We start from the raw sequence: 17,499 nt of genomic DNA on the forward strand, positions 1-17,499 counted from the left end.
AGAATATTTTTAGTCAAATTTCTCACCAATCAAGAAGGGTTATCCTAAGTAATCTCATCAAGATTTTTTTTAAAGAGTGTAGATAATAGGGGCGCCTGGGTGGCTCAGTGGGTTAAGCCGCTGCCTTCAGCTCAGGTCATGATCTCAGGGTCCTGGGATCAAGTCCCGCATTGGGCTCTCTGCTCAGCAGGGAGCCTGCTTCCCTCTCTCTCTCTCTGCCTGCCTCTCCATCTACTTGTGATTTCTCTCTGACAAATAAATAAATAAAATCTTTAAAAAAAAAAAAGAGTGTAGACAATATTTTTGAGTGATCCTGAAAATTTCGTAGTAGATGACTATCAAGAGTTTTAAGTCAGATATATCTTTTCTCTACTTTTGACATAATTGATGTGATCATCATTCTATCATTTATATAACTGCTTCCATTTTTATAAACAAAATTTTATAAACAAAATACTACCATCTAGAGCAGTGTGTTTCTAAAAAGAGGACAGATTTGGGAAGGTTTTGTTTAAAGGGCTTTTGAATCATATTAAAGACAACAATTTCCCAGGTCTCGGCCTGCATCTGATATAAGTTATTACTGCTGGACATAGTGTTAGCGGTGAATCCCCGCTTTTTCTCTTTTGGCCTTTAGATTTTTATATCAGGAAAGGAGAAATACACTATCTGTAGTCAAAATACAGAGAAATGGTTTTTCTAAAAAATTACCTGAATTATACTCTGAAAGACCATATAAAAATTAATATTCCAGTCACTTTCTAATGGTAGGGTCAGGCCTTAGAGTATTAAAGTATTGTATTTTTTTCCAGACTTCTAAAGATTTGTCAAAGTAATTTAATCTTTAAAGGTAGAATATATTAGATAAGGTTTTGTTTTATTTCAGCTAAAATTGTCTTTTAAACCTGTTGAAGTCACTGGCTCCCTTGGCAATATATATCTTTCAATAAATCTTTTTTCAGATTGACTCCTATATGTCTTTTCCAGATAAAAGCAAATGAGAAGTGGTCATATAGGAGGGGAAAAGTAAGTCTTCCTAAAGAAACAAACATATGCAGTTTAGCCATATTTCAAAGTCACTTCAACATAAAAGCTCAATATTTTGTGTAAATGCTTGTAAATGCTATTCTAATCAACACATAGGGTTTTTTTTTTTTTTTTTTTGAGACTTAGTAAAAATGAAACTTTCCTCAGGTATAATTAGATATTAAGTTGGTAGTAGTTATTAACTATTGAAAAAATATTTCTTTATTAAAGTTTCCAACCCTCAGTATAGCTGGGATTTTACTTTTTTTTCAGAGTATTACTTTGTTGTAATCACCAAGGTCTGTTTTTATTATTTAATTTATGTATAATTTGCCTTCAGACATATATCATGCCATAGATATAATACTCTTAAGTAGATATATAATGTGAGGATTCCTAACTCGTACTAAGATGTCTGAGGAGTGCCTGTGTGAGTTGCCAGTTAAGCTTACAGACTCTTGTTTTAAGGCTCAGACTTTGATCTCATGGGTCCTGAGATTGAGCCCTGTGGCAGGCTCTGGACTTAGCAGGGAGTCTGCTTGAAGATTCTCTTTCTCTGTCCCTTCCCCCAGCTTGCACGTGCACATTCTCTCTCTAAAATAAATAATCTCTCTAAAAAATAATAGGTGTCTGAATTTGCGAGATTAGTTTCAATTCTCTAATCTTTTCAAATTATAGAGGGCTCATACTATAGGTCAGTGCTGTTTAAGATGCCTGTTTAATAAAACCATAAATGATGGGAGAAAGACTGCTAATTTTTTAATCATTAGTTTAAAAATGTGTTTATGTAAACACCATGTACCATTTGAAATGAAGGCCATTTTTTTATTTCCTTAATTTCATAGACTAATAGACCATAAAGTTGGAAGGCATCTTGGAAGTGACCAATCCCATCCCTTACATGGTGTGGTAATTCTTGATAATATGTGCAGCAGATAACCATCCCATCATCATTCAAAGTTTCCAACCGTGACTAGTGTTCTGTCTTACTGTACTAGACTTGTTATTTCACAGATGTATTCCTTAGAAGGTAGAGTCAAAAATTCAGAAGGTATAACACTCATTCTTTGGCCCCTTTCTTCTTTTGATTGATCTTCTCATTTATTTATTTATTTTTCTGTCTGATTAACACCAACTGGTAAAATCAGATGTTGTCTGGGCCTTTATGGTAAGGAGGAAGAGGAGAATCTGAGAATAAAAAAAAAAGAAGTAGCTGAAAGGTAGGAAGAAGTGAAGAATAACAACAGGAATAATTAAGAAAAAAAAATAAGAAATGGTTGCATGTGGTAAGGACCAATAATGGGTCTTAGGTTATGCATCTTGAAAAATTAAGCCCCTATTGTAGTGGGCCTCAAATTTGTTCGAATCTTGGTCTACCATTTAATTACGTAACTTTTGGTAGGATTAACTTCTCTAAGTGTCACTTTCCTCATTTATAAATGAGGCCAAACCTTTATTTTTATCCTTTTTTTTTTTTAAGATTTTATTTATTTATTTTGACAGAGAGAAAGAGACCATGAGCAGGCAGAGACAGGGAGACAGGCTCACCGCTGAGCAGAGAGCCCGATGTGGGGCTCGATTCCAGGACCCTGGGACCATGACCTGAGCCGAAGGCAGAGGCTTTAACCCACTGAGCCACCCAGGCGCCCCTATTTTTATCTTTTTGATTGAGTTTCATTTAAAGTATTAGGACTGTGATTGGCACATAATAATGTTCATTTAATACATTTTACTACAACTTACTTTCAGGTTCCCCTAGGAATATAAATATACCTTAAGGGCAGGAACTTTATCCATTTCTTTTACTGCTATATCATTAGTCCCCAGAATAACACATATTGTTTGCACAACAAATTTTTATTGAATGAATAAATGGATTCTTGTCAACTCTATCTTCAAAACATAGATCAGACTACAGTAAGAACCTCCAGGAACTCAGATTTGAATATAACACATTGGCCATTGGTTCTACTCATCTGACTAGTGTCATTTCCCAATGAAGAATAAACTGTGGTGCTTATTGTCAGGGAGAAGAAGCTGTGGGGAGAGTGAATCGTGAAGGGAAGGGCAAATTTTGGCAAAGAGTCTGCATTCTTGTAGTTCAGTATCTAGATCAGTCCAGTAAATCAGGAGCCACAAATAAGGAGAGTCTAAAATTTTTTGCTGGCAGGACATGGATTTGGATTTTCCAGGTGGACTTCCAGTTCTTTAGGCTGACTTTATTTGTCTCATTAATTTCTGTTCATTTACCCCAGAGTAACCTGACCTTCCAGGTGAATTTTTTGGACTCCTCTTATTGCCTTGTGGCTTTTCTTATCATTTCTATTACTGCTGTTCTAATCCAGGACACCTGGATTACTACAAAAACTACCCAAGGGATCTAACATTTTAGTTTTGCAGTTTATATGGTCTAATATCGACATAGCCTTGAGAATGATCCCTCTTAAAAGTAAACCACATCGTATTCCATTACCTAAAATACCTCTGTAGCTTCCCACCTCTGAGACTGGTACATAGAATCTATCCCAAACATACCATATTACCTCTTTGTACTGCAGACTGGGAAGCAGAAAGCCTGCAGTATTGTTTTATATATTACTAAGAAAGAAAACATTTTGCTAATTTGACTGTCCCACAGTAGGTATAAGATAGAACCCAGTTACAGAATTACAGAATTTTAAAGGAAAGTAAAAATTGGAATGTATGAAATGCATTTTTTCCCTTGTTATGTGGTAATGATAAATGGCAAGGACCTGTTTACTAGTGCAGTGGCAAGTGATTGAGGCGACAGTTTTTTTCTGTCTTTAATGAAAACTCAAGTTTCCCCATTAAATATGATATTTGTTCTGGAGTTTTGGTAAAAATACCTTTTATTAGGTTAATGATGTTTACTTCTATATCTAGTTAAGTTGTTTGTTCCTACATCAAAAGTGTGTTTTATTTAGTGCTTGTTTTGCATCTTTTGAGATGGTCATATTGCTATTTCCTTTAATCTGTTAATGTGGAAACTTACATTTATAAGGTTTTGTTTTGTTTTTGAAGTTGAACCATCCTTGCATTCATGGGAGCAACTCTACTTGGTCTTGACTTTTTTTTTCAGTCACTATTGGATTCCCTTCTAATATTTTATTTCATCTTTATTGACAAGTGAGTTTGGTCAGTAATCATCTGTTTGTATACTTTGTTTTGTTTTGTTTTTGTGATCATCAGCTTCAGAAAATGATTTTAGTCTCTTAAATAGCGTGTACAATATAGAAATTATTTTTGAAAGGTCAGTAAAAGTCATCTGTGAAATTCTGCTTCTGGTGCACTGAAGTGGGAATGGATGATTTTTGACTACAATTTAAAATCTTTTAGTGGTTGATGAACTGTTCTGGTGTTCTATAAAACCCAAGAATAAAGAAGCATTTTAAAATAAATAAAAATTACCATAATTGCCCTGGAAGAGGTAGAAAAACTCAAGAGACCAGTAACTATGGAAGAAATGAAGACATTTGTCACAGGTCTTCCTCCACAATATGTAGCAATAGCAAATGGTTTCACAGTTGCTTCACCCCTCAAGCAACAGCTAATACTACACTGTATAAACTATACTAGAGCAAAAGAAAGTTTCCTTAGTAACTTTGTAGGAAGAAATAACAGTCACACAAAGCTGGTGAAGATAATGTACACAGGCCTGGACCAGTGTCACATGTAAATATTTGTGCATATTTCTTAAGTAAAAATGTTAACAAAAAAGATCCAGAGTGACAACTGAAAGAATACTGTGTTCTAAGTAAATAAAGCTCATTTTAAGAATGCATGATTTAGTATTTGGAAGCCAATTAACAGGCTTCACAATATTACTGGTGCTAAGAGAATAATAAAACTGTGGTTATCTCAGTAGTTGTAAATGTAAAACTTTAGCAAAATTCAATGTGCAGTATTATTTGACAAAATTTAATATTAATTTCTGATTGAAATTCCTGTTAAAAATAAAAGAAGGAAACTTCCAAGCATGAAAAGTATATATATATAAAATCAACAGCCATTAACCTTCTGACCTTCTGTCACTACTTATTTAACAGTGTTCTGGTACAGAAATAACCTAAATAGTTATTATAGGGGCAGCTCTGTTAAAGCAAAAGAGCCTTTATAAGACATTTGTATTAAATATAAATAATACAGATTTAGAGATAACTAGAATTTTATCCATCAAGATGTTTGTAATGGTTTAACTCTGTGAGATGAGATTTTAGGTAAATTTTACTTTCTATATTCATATATTTTTAACTTTCTACAAGAATGTATATTTTTATTACTTTTTTTAAACAGCTAATGCTAAGATTAGGCAGTTTTTTTAATCTCTAAAAGGTATAAATGACTAAAAGCTAGAAGATGATCAACAGCAACTAGGAGTGTCTCACAGGGCAATATAGAAAAATCATCTTAGGGGCGCTGTCCACTTAAGCATGGGCCCCCACCCCCTCCAGAAAGCATTTACGTAAGAATGACTACAGCAGTGAATCATTAACAGATTATAGTGCTAGCTAATGATAATCATAATTACCATTATAATATATTTAGGATCTTACATATCAAGTATCTTACTGTAATCCTTTTATGAAAATTCATCACATTTAATATCTGCAGCGACACTTGGTTGTCATTTTTATTTGTATTTTATAAATGATGAAATGGAGATTAAAGTCAAACAACTTAATAGCTGGTGCCACCCCTGAGTGTTTTCAGCCTTATTCTTAACCACTTCTTCATTTTCTAAAGAAACATATCATATTCCTCAGATGTTTACGGGAGGAAAATAGTTGAGAACCATTGGTCTCAAGAATGTATCTTTTCAAATAGAGAACAAAATTATAGTATCAGATAAAGTATTTTTTATTTCAGAAGATTGAAAGACATTTTATAATAGCAGAATGATTAATGAATAATTAATGATTCTTTGCTATACAGCAAGAATTTGTGGTTTGTACCAAAACAAGTAGAAATATATAATTGTAGGTGCGCCTGGGTGGCTCAGTGGGTTAAAGCCTCTGCCTTCGGCTCGGGCCATGATCCCGGGTTCCTGGGATCAAGCCCCACATCGGGCTCTCTACTCACAGCAGGGAGCCTGCTTCCTTCTCTATCTCTTTCTCTCTGCCTGCCTCTGCTTTTGATTTCTATCAAATAAATAAAATCTTTTAAAAATATATATAATTGTATACCTTGCCATTATTCTCTCGGATCATGACAAAAATTTTTAAATAAAGAAACAAAAATTGTAGAATAAAGCAATGTGATGTAATATAGTTGCTTGGCATTTAAAACTTTCTAAAAGAATGTATTTTTATTTTATTTTTTAAAAGACTTTATTTATTTATTTGACAAATCACAGTAGGCAGAAGGGCAGGCGGGGGAGGCAGAGGCTTAACCCACTGAGCCACCCAGGTGCCCCAAGAATGTATTTTTTTTTAATAATTTTTTATTTTTTATAAACATATATTTCTATCCCCAGAGGTACAGGTCTGTGAATCGCCAGGTTTACAGACTTCACAGCACTCACCAAAGCACATACTCTCCCCAATGTCCATAATAAACCCACCCCCCTTCTCCCAACCCCCCTCCCCCCAGCAACCCTCAGTTTGTTTTGTGAGATTAAGAGTCACTTACGGTTTGTCTCCCTCCCAATCCCATCTTGTTTCATTTATTCTTCTCCTACCCACTTAAGCCCCCATGTTGCATCACCACTTCCTCATATCAGAGAGATCATATGATAGTTGTCTTTCTCCACTTGACTTATTTCGCTAAGCATGATACGCTCTAGTTCCATCCACATTGTCGCAAATGGCAAGATTTCATTTCTTTTGATGGCTGCATAGTATTCCATTGTGTATATATACCACATCTTCTTTATCCATTCATCTGTTGATGGACATCTAGGTTCTTTCCATAGTTTGGCTATTGTGGACATTGCTGCTATAAGCATTCGGGTGCACGTACCCCTTCAGATCACTACGTTTGTATCTTTAGGGTAAATACCCAGTAGTTCAATTGCTGGGTCATAGGGCAGTTCTGTTTTCAACATTTTGAGGAACCTCCATGCTGTTTTCCAGAGTGGTTGCACCAGCTTGCATTCCCACCAACAATGTAGAAGGGTTCGCCTTTCTCTGCATCCTCGCCAGCATCTGTCATTTCCTGACTTGTTGATTTTAGCCATTCTGACTGGTGTGAGGTGATATCTCATTGTGGTTTTTATTTGTATTTCCCTGATGCCGAGTGATGTGGAGCACTTTTTCATGTGTCTGTTGGCCATCTGGATGTCTTCTTTGCAGAAGTGTCTGTTCATGTCCTCTGCCCATTTCTTGATTGGGTTCTTTGGGTGTTGAGTTTGCTAAGTTCTTTATAGATTTTGGACACTAGTCCTTTATCTGATATGTCGTTTGCAAATATCTTCTCCCATTCTGTCAGTTGTCTTTTGGTTTTGTTAACTGTTTCCTTTGATGTGCAAAAGCTTTTGATCTTGATAAAATCCCAATAGTTCATTTTTGCCCTTGCTTCCCTTGCCTTTGGTGATGTTCCTAGGAAGATGTTGCTACGGCTGAGGTCGAAGAGGTTGCTGCCTGCGTTCTACTCAAGTATTTTGATGGATTCCTTTCTCACATTGAGGTCCTTCATCCATTTTGAGTCTATTTTTCTGTGTGGTGTAAGGAAATGGTCCAATTTCATTTTTCTGCATGTGGCTGTCCAATTTTCCCAACACCATTTATTGAAGAGGCGGTCTTTTTTCCATCGGACATTCTTTCCTGCTTTGTTGAAGACGAGTTGACCATAGAGTTGAGGGTCTATTTCTGGGCTCTCTATACTGTTCCATTGATCTATGTGTCTGTTTTTGAAGCTTTTAATCTCTCCTTCTATTTTCAATGATAGCCTCGCTGGATATAGTATTCTTGGCTGCATGTTTTTCTCGTTTAGTGCTCTGAATATATCATGCCAGCTCTTTCTGGCCTGCCACGTCTCTGTGGATAAGTCTGCTGCCAATCTAATATTTTTACCATTGTATGTTACAGACTTTTTTTCCCGGGCTGCTTTCAGGATTTTCTCTTTGTCACTAAGGCTTGTAAATTTTAGTATTAGGTATCGGAGTGTGGGCCTATTCTTATTGATTTTGAGGGGCATTCTCTCAACCTCCTGAATTTTGATGCTTGCTCCCTATGCCATATTGGGGAAATTCTCCCCAATAATTCTCTCCAGTATACCTTCTGCTCCCCTCTCTCTTTCTTCTTCTTCTGGAATCCCAATTATTCTAATGTTGTTTCGTCTTATGGTGTCACTTATCTCTCGAATTCTCCCTTTGTGGTCCAGTAGCTGTTTGTCCCTCTTTTGCTCAGCTTCTTTATTCTCTGTCATTTGGTCTTCTATATCACTAATTCTTTCTTCTGCCTCATTTATCCTAGCAGTGAGAGCCTCCATTTTTGATTGCACCTCATTAATAGCTTTTTTGATTTCAACTTGGTTCGATTTTAGTTCTTTTATTTCTCCAGAAAGGGCTTTTATATCTCCCAAGAGGGTTTCTCTGATATCTTCCATGCCTTTTTCGAGCCTGGCTAGTACCTTGAGAATTGTCATTCTGAACTCTAGATCTGACATATTACCAATGTCTGTATTGATTCGGTCCCTAGCCTTCGGTACTGCCTCTTGTTCTTTTTTTTGTGGTGAATTTTTCCGCCCTGTCATTTTGTCCAGATAAGAGTATATGAAGGAGCAATTAAAATACTAAAAGGGTGGCAACAACCCCAGGAAAATATGCTTTAACCAAATCAGAAGAGATCCCAAATCGTGAGGGGGGAGAAAGGGGATAAAAAGAGATTCAGAAAGAAAGACAGAAAATGGGGAAAAAAAAGAAAAGAATTAAAAAAAGAAAATGAATAAAGAAAAGTATAAAAAAGAAAAAATATATATATTAGATAAACTAGTTAAAAATGTTAAAAAAGAAAAAGGTAAAAGTTAAAAAAAACTTTTAGCAGAAGAAGAGATAAAAAATGAAAAAGAAAAAATTAACTGCAAGACTAAAAATCACAGGGAGAAAGGCATGAGTGTTTTGCTTTGCTTTCTCCTCCTCTGGAATTCTGCTGCTCTCCTTGGTATTGAAACCGCACTCCTTGGTAGGTGAACTTGGTCTTGGCTGGATTTCTTGTTGATCTTCTGGGGGAGGGGCCTGTTGTAGTGATTCTCAAGTGTCTTTGCCCCAGGCGGAATTGCGCTGCTCTTACCAGGGGCCGGGCTGAGTAATCCGCTCGGGTTTGCTTTCAGGAGCTGTTGTTCCCTGAGCGCTTTCCATAGAGTTCCGGAGGACAGGAATACAAATGGCGGCCTCCTGGTCTCTGGCCTGGAGGAGCCGAGAACCTGGGGCCCCACTCCTCGGTGTGCCCTCAGAGAACAGCACCGAGTAACTCCCGTCTGCCTGACCTCCGGCCGCGCTCTGAGCTCACCGAGCCTGCGACCGGTTCAAGGTAACCCCGAGCTGCGAGCTTACTGTCGGCTCTGTCTCTGTAGCCGGCTTTCCCGTTCCAATACCCTCAAGCTCTACGACACTCAGACACCCCCGATCCTTCTGTGACCCTGCGGGACCTGAGGCTACGTTGACCCTGTATGGGCTTCACCCTGGTTTAGCCTCTGGAGCGATGTCCCTCAGCGGAACAGACTTTTAAAAGTCCTGATTTTGTGCGCCGTTGCTCCGCCGCTTGCCGGGAGCCGGCCCCTCCCCCCGGGGTCTATCTTCCCGTCGCTTTGGATTCACGTCTCCGCGGGTCCTACCTTTCAGAAAGTGGTTGTTTTCTGTTTCCAGAATTGCTGTTCTTCTTCTCTTCGATCTGGCGATGGATTTGCAGGTGTTTGCAATCTTTAGATAAGCTATCTAGCCGATCCCCTGCTAGCTGAAGTAGTCTCAGCCTGCTACTTCTCCGCCATCTTGACTCCTCCCAAGAATGTATTTTTTCAATAAACATTCACTCACAGAATTATACTACAAAAGGTCAGTGTGTACTAGAGATTAGATTCATGGTAAGACCTCACAAAGTCACACATTCTGCATTTCAGAACACAATAAAATAAAGCTAGAAATAAAAGAATTATCTTAACTATTAGACATCATCAATTGAAAAAATATGCCATTTAAGACACAGAGATTAACAAAAATTGAATGAATACACTCACACTATTATAAGAACTTACTATGTAATTATAAGTTATTTACAGTAAAGAAGAGCATCACTCTTTAGTATCATTAGGGAGAAGTATTTTCTTGTCTCTAATAAAATTTTTTGTTACTTATTTCTTAAAATTACACTGAAACCCACATGGATCTTAGTAGCAAAATGTATTTTTAAAAATTGGGATATTTATTCTAGCTTTAGCTGAAGATAAATTTCCAACTAAGTAAATTCCCAACTATTATTAAAGATACAGTAGACAAGCTGAAATGTAAAAACACTAGTAAAAATACCCTTAGAGAATATAAAATGTAAAGTTTTTAGAAAGAGGAAAGTAACACATTAGAAAAATGATAAAAATAATATATCTTTAAAGAATATAGGGAATTGAGGTGAATATGTAAATTAATCATCTAAGCCTCAATTAAACAAATGTACAGAACAAATCAGAACATGAGTATCAGTGAAAGATACTCAGAGTTTTAATTTACTATTATATAATCATTGAAGCTAATAAAAATTAGAAAATTTTATATACATTGCATATATACATTGTTTTCCAGATTGGTTTTATCATACTTTTTTTTTTTTTTTAAGATTTTATTTATTCATTTGTCAGAGAGAGTGAGCAGAGGCAGGCAGAGGCAGAGGGAGAAGCAGGCTCTCTGCTGAGCAAGGAGCCTGATGTAGGACTCGATCCCAGGACTCCGGCATCATGACCTAAGCCGAAGGCAGCCGCCTAACCAACTGAGCCACCCGGTTTTATCATACTTAATGGTATTTTTTATAAAAGGTTTTTGAATTTATAAAATTGATACTTGAACCTGTTTCAAGGGTCAAATCTGTTAATGTGTATCAAAAAACCTTAAAAATGTTATAACATTTACCCAACAATTTGACTTTCTTGGAATTTCTCAGGCACTTTCAGAAATGTTTGTTATAGCATCATTTTTCTTTAATTAAGGAACTAGGAACAACCTAAACAATTAATAGGAGGTGATTGATCTAAAATTTTGATGAATCCATAGGATTCCTAAGGTTTACATCAGAAAAGTAATTTCCAAATTAAAAAACATCTTCATGATATACTGGTGAGGAAAGGTTATAAACATTATAGTTGTATGATACCATTCTTTAGTTTTATAAAGAGGAAAAAAACGAAAGGTAACCTGAAATGTTTATAGTGGTCCATCTATTAGTTTAAAGATTATAGATATAAAAGTTATCTATTATCAAGCACATTGTTCTTGTCTTCATTTTCCAAGTTATGTCCATTGAGCACGTATCCACCTTTGAAACTTAAGCAAAGCAAACTTCTAATTTTAGGACAATAGAGCTATTGATATTTGGTCTGATAATTCTACTTTGGAAATTCCATCCCAAGGAAATTACCTATTGAATGTGTCAGGGTTTTCAGGGGATAGTGGGGAGGCAAGTATAATTTATACAAACATTGTCAGTGGGAGCATCATCAGGGTTGGTGTCAGAAGTGGGGGTGTGGGGGAAATACAGCCAGCTTTCTGTTAATAGAGGAATACGATGTAATTAGCAAAAGTAATGTACAAACATGCAGATGTGTCCAGAAGATAATAACTTGGGAAGATAGAGCACAAAGCAATACTACCCACTGATCACTGTTATACCAACAATTATATAAATTAATATTATTTAGAATAGTGTTTGGAATTAGAGTGATTTTCAGATATGAATATAAACTATGCTTTTTTTTTTTTTTTTTTGTAAAATTTGGTTAACTGGAACTGTTTTGAAAACTAAAAGACTTTTGATATCCTTTCTCTGCCTCTTAATACCTCTACCTAAGATGCCTTTGATCTCTTTATTGTTACTCAGTTTTCTAGTCTTAAAGGTACTTTTTTTTTCTTATTGGGTACTTTATTAGATTCTTTGCTGGAACTGTGTTATGACACATCTTACAGCTTTACAAAAGTACAATTAAGCAAATCTAACTTGGAAAATACATTTCCATCTACAAGAAAATATACACATATATATTAATATGTGCACAGACATTCTTAGGAATAAATAAGATATAGTTGTACCTGTAAATTTAAAAGTTTATTTCTGTTGCCATGTTTCTGTTCTGTGCACCCATGTCTCTTTGTTAATGAAATGAATATTGCCTCTGGTACTCTATGACAGTAAGAAAATGACCTTTGTTTCAGTGAAAATAGGAGATTATATTCCAGATTGATCTTATTGCACTTAACCTGGTATTTTATATCCCAACTGCCTTAAGTGGGCAGGTTAAGAATTTTTTTTTAATTTTAAAAGCTCAACATTTGTAGTTTTAAAAGATACCAGTTTTAAAGTAATAATGTGGATCATGTTTATTATTCAAAACATTTTTGTTGATGATATTCACCATGTGGTATTTTATGTGATTTTGTATTACCTAGGAGATACAAGATGAAAGCAAGAAGTAGAGCTAGTAGTCTGGACTGGAGGAAAGTGGGAGGGGCTTATTGAAAGGAATTGTCATCTATTATTAACATGATTACTGTCATGTAGTTAAATGCTTGTCTCATAAAATACCTCGATTTGCATTGACTGTGAGAACCTAATTCCTATTCTCCCTAGAAAAGAGGAGTTCTTAGGTAAGTGAAAGATGAGTCAGCATCCCATGTGTTTTGATACTCCAGTGAGCACTGCCTCCATCCCTTGAGAGTTACAGACTCCCACGGAGGTTTAGTAAAAGATGACAGTGAATTCTTGAGGCACTGTCTCTTGTTTATCTTCCAGACCAGCTCCTGAGATTTCACATTTCAGGCAGGTTGGGGATCATCTCCTCTGCCAAGTTTTTCCTTGCCTGAATTTACCCCACCCGTTAGTTTAACCTGACTGACCTCTCTGGAGGCAGCAACTGTTGACTTGTTGCTTTGTTGGTCTCTAGGCTTCAGTGCCTCTTAATTCAGTATATACAGGGGTAAATGTATAGTACTTGAACTGTTGACTGTAGGGGATGGAGTTCCATGTTACAAGTGGCATTTACTTTCTAATCATGAAGCAGAATTTGTTAAGAAATTTTGCATTTTTTTAGATCTATGCAAAGAGCTAAAAACAACTTTCCTAGAATAAAAGTTGGTAATTTCTCCTTTAGCTTAAAGGTGTTCATTCAGCAGCAGTTGGGTAAAATTCAGTATTAGAGGTAAAAAATGTAATTCATAGCTCGGAAGAAAAACTGAAAACTGTAATGTAAAGACATCTTCCAGATCTCATTCATTGGATTTCCAAATTCCTTTTTTTTTCCCCCAAGATTTTATTTATTTATTTGGCAGAGATCACAAGTAGGCAGAGAGGCAGGCAGAGAAAGAGGGGGAGTCAGGCTCAGAGAGCCCAATGCAGGGCTTGATCCCAGGACCCCGGGACCATACCTGAGCCAAAAGCAGAGGCTATAAACCACTGAGCCACCCAGGCACCCCTGGATTTCCAAATTTCTAACCCAACTCCTTAGAAGATTTCATTAAAACAATTTTGTAAATTACTGCATCTATATCAATTTAAGATTTTGCCACCCAGGTTTGAATCTCAAATGTATATAGAGAGTTTGTTAGTTTTTTCAGCATGTATTGTAGTACATAATGATTAACAACCAAACTGAAAGTTTGGAGTATCTAGAAAATGTGCCACTGGGTTGTGTTGTTTATAATATTTGTGAAAGTTAAATTCTGAATAAATCTTAGAGTACAGCACTAACAGTGGTTTCTCTTTTTTTAAGATTTTATTTATTTGTTTGAGATAGAGCAGGAGCAGAGGAGCAGAGTTAGAGGAAGAAGTAGGCTCCCCACTGAGCGGGGAGCCCGGTGTGGAGTTCGATCCCAGGACCCTAGGATTATGACCTGAGCTGAAGGCAGACACTTAACTGAGTGGGGGCACCCCTAATAGTGGTTTCTTATGGATTGCTATTTTTTCCCATAGATCTATCAAGAATGAAATTTTCATGTTGCCTCAAGGTCTCCATTTTGCCTTGACACCTTAGTGCCCATATGAAGGCCCCATTTTCACCCCTGGAGTAAAAAGGTCTTGGCAGTTACCTGGACAGATGAGCCATCATTCACATCTGTATATATGTCAGATGCCTCTGATTAATAATGGTGGTTTCCTAGTCAGCCCAATTCCTGTCTTTCTCAAGACAGAGCTCCCTATAGTCCTTACCTTTTTTTTTTTTTTTTTAAATCAGGATTGACCCCTCAGATGAAACCAGTTCGCCATTTCTGCTATATACCAAAAGCATCAGTGTCCTGTTCCACAGCATGGCAAATTCTAGAGGACAGAAAGCCTCTACATGAATGGTTTTCTGTGCAATACAAACATCTTGCTTTAGGAAATACCAGTGAATTTTGGGGGGAGCATAACAATAGAAAGCAAAAAAAGCCATGAGCCTGTAATATAAAACAAGGATGTGTTCTTTTAATTACAAACACATTCCCCCCACCCCCCGCCCCGGGAGAAACAAAACAGCAGTAAGAGAAGGGTATCATAGTTTCAAACAACAAGTATACTTCAAACAAGTGTGTCATTGATTTATTTCATCGTTCAGCAGGCAGTGAAAGGTGTTCTATAATCATGTCTGCATAGCATAGCTGTATTTGAAGATGTTGCTATGATGTAATACTGCTTCTAATCATGTTGGACCTCTGATCTCCATAAGCAGAAATATGGTTAATGGAGTGTATTCCTCATTAAAATGTAAACTTTTATATGTTCTTTCAAAGTGATTATCTTGGATAGCATATAAAATATCACAGACCGTTTACCATAGTTATGGTTATTACCACTTGATTCATGTATTGTCATTAAAAAATGGAAGTTCTGGCTCTAGAGCTAAAAACTACCAAATTCTACTACCAGACAAAGAAGAAAGAAAAGAAATGAGCTTTTTTGGAGAATATTGTTTCAGCATGGCCTTAAATACTAAAACAAAAATTACTAAGTCTTTGAAGCCTTCTTTAGTTAATACTGGTTAAGCAACGAGACAAAAGAGTATTCATGATCGTTAGAGCCTTTCTACCTTTTTCTTTTGAAACTTCCATTAGATTGCATCCATAAAATAAATCTAGTGTTAGATTTCTCTACTAAAATCAGAATATCACATATTGAGGCATATAGAATGCCATCATAAAAATAACATGAGGAGGGACCCATCATTCATAAGTAGCGTACTGAAACAACGCAGCACCGTTCTTGTTTTTGACTATATGGCATGCCCAAACCGAATTAATTTTAAGTTAACTTATAAAAGTAGTGTTGGTAATGGCCTTTAGCCCCAAGACCTGCTTCAGATCATACAATAGGCAGCAAGTTGCCTAGAAGAGCAATTTTTAACTATTAACTAGAGCTTTGTCCCCAAATCTTTGACAGAGAAACTGTTTATTCCCCCAACCAGTGCTAAAACCCTGGTTTGGAACTTGACAGTCTGTTATGTCTCGAACAAAACAAACAAGAGAGGGAGTTTCTCTCTCGTTACCCCATAGCAGGTAGACCAGTACCACTTACCCTTACTTTCTAAGATATGGGCCCAGTTGCTGAATGAGTAAGAAAGCAAAAAAGGAGATTTTTCTACTTCATGTAAAATAAAAGGAGGAGAGAGATGTCAATGTTGTGCTCTGCACTTGCCAGATACAGAGATAATATTTTAGGATTGAGCACTTAAAGTCTGGAAAAGTCCATCACAGCAAACCAGTTAATCACTTTGCACCTCTGGAGAAGGGAATGGGGTTTGGGACATGGTGGAGGACCAATGGGTGGTGAAAGGTTCTTGGTTTTGCCAAATAACAGAGGAAGGGTCTTTGGGGCAGTAATAATGGGATAACAGATTTGAGAGTGTCATAGGATACTGAAAACCAGTATGGCAGGAGCCCCGGGGACAGTGGCAGGTGAGGCAGGATAGATTGCTGGGAATGAGCTTGCAGGTGCCTTGCATCCCCTCATAAGGACGTTGGATCTTATTCATAGGTGATGAGAGACTAAAGTAGAAATAATATTTCTCTACATATGCCTAATAATAAAGCATAGCAAAAGCATTCAAAGACACCTTTGAAAAGGTTCATCCGTACCACTGTCACTAACTCTTTGTTCTTCTAGTCTTTACCCATTGTACTTTTTTTTTTTTTTTAACCTGTTTGTAATCGCAGTCTGTATATCATTTTGTGTTCTGTTTTCACCCAGTCTTAACAAGAATTTTCCATGATACTACTATGGAAGATTTTAAGCAAAGGAGTGATATGATCAGCTTTGTCTTTCAGAAAGGTTACCCTGGCAACACTACAGAGATGGATTGGATGGAAAAAGAATCATAATGGGCTTAAAGAATAGGGAATGTGTTCAAGAGATGTTTAGGGAGTTCTTCCCCAGTGGTCCATAAGAAGAGTTCTATCACAGACATGGACATCTCTTCCTGAGCCCACGTTGGTAGTTGAGAGCAAGCCTTACTCCTCAGCGAGATAGAAATGCTGCCTGATTCCTCTTGGAAACCCTCCTCTGCCTTCAATATATTATGCTAATTTCAGAGATCTGATTTCATTTTGAAGTAGGCTGAGCTCTGAGAGTCTCTGCAGAGTCTAACCCAGTGATGGGTTAGCACAGTGCATGAAAGCAGTTTTACTTGTGTTAGGCAGCACTTGCAGGTAGTGAATGGGGAATAGTGTTATGTACTTCAGCTACTTCGCCGGTCTGTTCTTCCAGGGGTCAGGAGTGTGTATGTGTGTGAATGATAAGGGTTCTGAAAATATTTTCTTGAATGAAACTATTATTATTTTTATTATGGTAGTATACATTAATTGAAAAACTTGCTACATAAAGTTACTTTCCAAGATGATATATTAGGAAGTGAGCACTAGACTTAAGCCATGGGGTAAATTCTGCTGCTGCTGCCCAGTCTTGTAGATTATGCTTACAGGGCAAGTCATTTAATCTCTCTGGTGCCTAGTTTCTTAAAAATGTAGAATTTGTAACCTCTGATATGTGTATGACACCATTTCAGCAATTCTTTTTTCTTTTGGCTAGGGATAAAAAATTTTTTTTGATATGTAGTAGCAGATCGTAGATAGTAGCGTAGAGAATAATATACTGTAAATATATTAAGTTTTATTTTGTCAGTAAGAGCATGGGGGCTATTAGCAGATGTGATTAGGGAAGCTTGTGAACTAGTTAGCACTGTAAACAGCCTTCATTAAAATCCTTAATTTTAAGGTTGTTTGATCTGTATTTGAAGGGTATTCTAATCTAGTTTCACTGTTATTTAGCAGGCTGGCAAAATTAAATACCA

At 36.6% G+C, this 17,499-nt stretch overlaps 1 protein-coding gene across 4 annotated transcripts in view; it reads left to right on the top strand.

The window, feature by feature from the left end:
- CDK8 (cyclin dependent kinase 8) overlaps window positions 1-17,499 on the top strand; it is a 124,110-nt gene that overhangs the window by 85,404 nt on the left and 21,207 nt on the right. The gene's annotated exons all lie outside the window — the stretch shown is intronic.

This window comes from Mustela erminea, chromosome 15, assembly GCF_009829155.1.
Source record: "Mustela erminea isolate mMusErm1 chromosome 15, mMusErm1.Pri, whole genome shotgun sequence".
Taxonomy (NCBI): Eukaryota; Metazoa; Chordata; class Mammalia; order Carnivora; family Mustelidae; genus Mustela; species Mustela erminea.